The 4,053-nt window shown below is 40.8% G+C and overlaps 1 pseudogene; it reads left to right on the forward strand.

Annotated features, from left to right (window-relative positions):
- Nucleotides 1-524: 524 nt before the first annotated feature.
- On the forward strand, nucleotides 525-3,841 carry LOC148978750 (uncharacterized; annotated as a pseudogene).
- The last annotated feature ends 212 nt before the right edge of the window (nucleotides 3,842-4,053 follow it).

The following is a 4,053-nucleotide window of genomic DNA, read 5'->3' on the forward strand; positions in this document are numbered from 1 at the left end:
CAACCAAATTAATAATAAATACTCATATTCTGCTTTAAAACATTTCCTTTCTCAAACCTGTAGAATAATTTATTCAGTTGATTTGCAAACTCTACCTTTTTCTCTACCACTAATGATTTCTGTGTGGTTGACAATCACAGTCTCCCATAACAATTACTTTTAAAAGCCTTTTTCAGTTTTACCTTATGTACCATCTTTACCTCTCATTTTGTCCTCTTTAAATCCTAAATCATAGGTACTCTTCAAATGTGAGTGACGGAATCTAAAAAAAAAATCTTGAAAATCACATTCACTGATTTTTAAGTAATTAATTTGCATTTTTTTTTTTTTGCATGACATAAGTATTTGATCACCTACCAACCAGTAAGAATTCCGGCTCTCACAGACTTACTAGTTTCTCTTGAAGAAGCCCTCCTGTTCTTCACTCATTACTTGTATTTACTGCACTTGTTTGAACCCGTTACCTGTATAAAAGACACCTGTCCACACACTCAATCAAACAAACAAACGCCAATCTCTCAACAATGGCCAAGACCAGAGAGCTGTGTTTGACATCATGGATAAAATTGTAGACCTGTACAAGGCTAGGAGCTACAGGACAAGAAGCTTGTTGAGAAAGCAACAAAAGATGGCGCAATCATCAGAAAATGGAAGAAGTTCAAGATGACGGTCAATCTCCCTTGGTCTTGGGCTCCATGCAAGATCTCACCTCGTGGGGCATCAATGATCATGAGGAAGGTGAGGGATGAGCCCAGAACTACACGGCAGGAACTGGTCAATGACCTGAAGAGAGCTGGGACCACTGTCTCAAAGAAAACCATTAGTAACACATACGCCGTCAAGTATTAAATTCCTGCAGCGCACGCAAGGTCCTCCTGCTCAAGCCAGAGCATGTCCAGGCCAACCCGGTCTCATCCCAAGACGTCATATAACTGACGTTTTGGGACGTCTTTTGACCATACGTCAATATTCACCTTTTTAGGGCCCCCTTAAACGTCGGTAGATGAGGTTATGGGCTCCTAACTCTACCCCAGACCTAAACCTAACCCTAAACCTAACCCGTCACCTAACTGACGTTAAAGGTAAAGCGTCAGTTGTATGACGGCCCGGGATCGCCATCTACCGACGTTTAAGGGGGCCCTAAAAAGGCGGATATTGACGTATGGTCAAAAGATGTCCCAAGACGTCAGTTATATGACGTCTTGGGATGAGACTGTGTTATCCAGGCCCAGCTGAAGTTTGCCAATGACCATCTGGATGATCCAGAGGAGGAATGGGAGAAGGTCATGTGGTCTGATGAGACAAAAATAGAGCTTTTTGTTCTAAACTCCACTCGCCGTGTTTGGAGGAAGAAGGATAAGTACAACCCCAAGAACACCATCCCAACCCCAAGAACACCATCCCACAATCCCAATGCTTTTCTGCACCGTATTGAGGGGAGGATGGATGTGGCCATGTATCGTGAGATCTTGTCCAACAACCTCCTTCCCTCAGTAAGAGCATTGAAGATGTGTCGTGGCTGGGTTTTCCAGCATGACAACAACCCGAAACACACAGCCAGGGCAACTAAGGAGTGGCGTCAGCCAATATATAGAGCTGTAATATCTATCTCAGCATTTCTGCCCGATTAAGTTTTATGTTTCTGATTACATTATTTGTTTATTGTAGAAGTCATTTAAGTCATACATCAGTGAGATAAATATTCATCAATACACATCCTAAATTAAACACTTGCATTTATCATCGTCGAGATTGTAACTCGATGACCAACGTCACAAAGCTATTTGGACATCTGAACATCATAAAGAACTGTTGAGACTAAACACAGCCTGTTGAAATCTTTGTTTTCACTGCCTAATCACAAGACCAGCAAACATCTCTATCCTTGAAGTTCAAATCTATTGAAATAATTCATTGTTTTTTTATTTTTATTATTGTTTTGCACAGTCCTACATTCTTCATATGTTAATTTTCTTTGCATTTGTGTAATCCTTTGATGGTGAACATCAACAATATTAAGAGTAAAATAGTATAATTCAGTACAACTGCTTGCTCTTCATTACTCTCGTTGTCAATGGACATCAAAATGTGGTAATCAACCCTCTGAAACGGTTAGCATCGTAATAGTAATTAGTGCAGTACAGTTCCTTCCCTCCTCAAAGAACGTCCAGCAGGAGCGGATCGCCCTCACTGACTCGCAATGCTCCACTCCCAAACAAGCAACACAACACTGATGTGTGTCCTCACCAGATATAAAACGCAGGGAAGGGAACAACACATCGCTTGAAATCTTGCTTGCTCGCCATAATATATATCTTTCTCTGTGAAATATTGTGCTTGCAATGGAAGACAACAATAAATAGACAGGAACCGTATACAGAGAGCGCTTGCTAGAGGCACAGAAGCTATTGCAGTCTGTTTTCAGGTGTACTTTATAGTTTCCTGGTCGGTGACATCATCCGCCGTCTCACCTGACGTCTCATCGTTCCATTGGACTGATTATACACGTGCTTCACGCCGCAAGCACACAGAAATCTCGACGCAGCTAGAGTTCCCATGAAAGGAAACTAAAGTCTTCTCCCATATTTCACTCTTTTTCACAATCAATCCAGAAAAGCTCTAGTGTCTTTTTATTAGTTCAATGTTGCTTACTAATGTCAAAGAACTGCCTGTCTTATTTAAATGTCAAAGCAATTTACAATCATGGAAGCTTCACTATCTCTTGTCTGGTCATCTATTGTGAAATATTGCACTGACGGTCACTGTGTTATTCAAAGACACTATTAGAATGCTGTGGAGTTCTGTTAAAGCTGTAGCTGATATGCATGAGAGATTAGAGCAGGCACTAAAGGCAGACTGCTCTTTTGAACTCTTTATCCTGCTGATAAAGCCTGTTATAATCCTCCAAAGCAATCAAAGAGCCTCTCAGCCTCAACAGACCTATGAAGACACACACACAAACTCGTATAACAATGCTAGTATTAATACTGTGCAAGACTGAAAACCACGTTCATATTACTTTAACTAAAAACAATACTCCATTTTGAAATCTCTTTCTTTGACAGTTATACATCCATACACTTTCTCTCTTTCATAAGCATTACACAGAATGCTGTTACTAAGGAAGCCTTTAGTGTGGCACGTTTTACCCTGTGGAATTTTAGAAAATAAACTCTTAAAACATTTTTCACACACTTACTAATTTATTTTTTGTTCTTCTATATTTGGTTCTTTGTTGTTTATACTGTATAATAATGCAAAAAAAAAAAATTCCCATCACAGTGTGATCTCCAGTGTCATTTAGTTTCATAGTATTCTGTGAAGTGGAAACTGATGAATAATGAATAATCAGATGGAGACGATGAGATGCAGCAGCATGGATCTAAATGCAGTAAACTGCTTTAATAAACAATTTCAAAATAAAGAAACACACAAGGTAAAAACATGAAAGTCAGACATAACTGGAGACTCCCAGAAGCCAGCCATAATGATGATGACCCACTGTGGAACCAACAGAGGGAGGAGGACTTGTGGAGTTCTGAGCCCGACAGACCAACATGATGATGTGATCGTGGAGACCTAGGTGGAGTTCGATGAAACAAGGGAGACGCATGAGAAACGAGGGAGTCTGTCGGAGCTGGAAGGACTATGGTACCAGGTGGAGCCAAGAGAGCGAGGAGCAAAGGTGGAGCCAACTAGTCGACGGGTAAAGATGAAGCTGTGGGATCAGACTGAGACCCCGAAGGCAGAGTCATGGGATCCATCTACCAAGGTTGAGCTGAAGACCTGGGTCTTGATGTATTGTAGCATCACTGGGCTGAGTTATACAGGGCCAGCATAGCGGACACGATGAACTGGATGTCCTGTCTGCCTTGCTGCTTGTTTGCATCTGTAGGCTCCATATAGCTTTCTGTTTTGAATCTCTATTTACTCTATTTACTTTATTCATTCCTCGTTGTTTGTATTGCTAATGTTGCATCACAGGATGTATGGAATTATGTTTTACAGTTTTAGTGTATGTGTCATTTATTGATGGAATGTGTGTGGTGCCAA

The sequence above is a fragment of the Pimephales promelas genome, chromosome 6 (genome assembly GCF_988280905.1).
Source record: "Pimephales promelas chromosome 6, fPimPro1.hap1.1, whole genome shotgun sequence".
Lineage (NCBI taxonomy): Eukaryota > Metazoa > Chordata > Actinopteri > Cypriniformes > Leuciscidae > Pimephales > Pimephales promelas.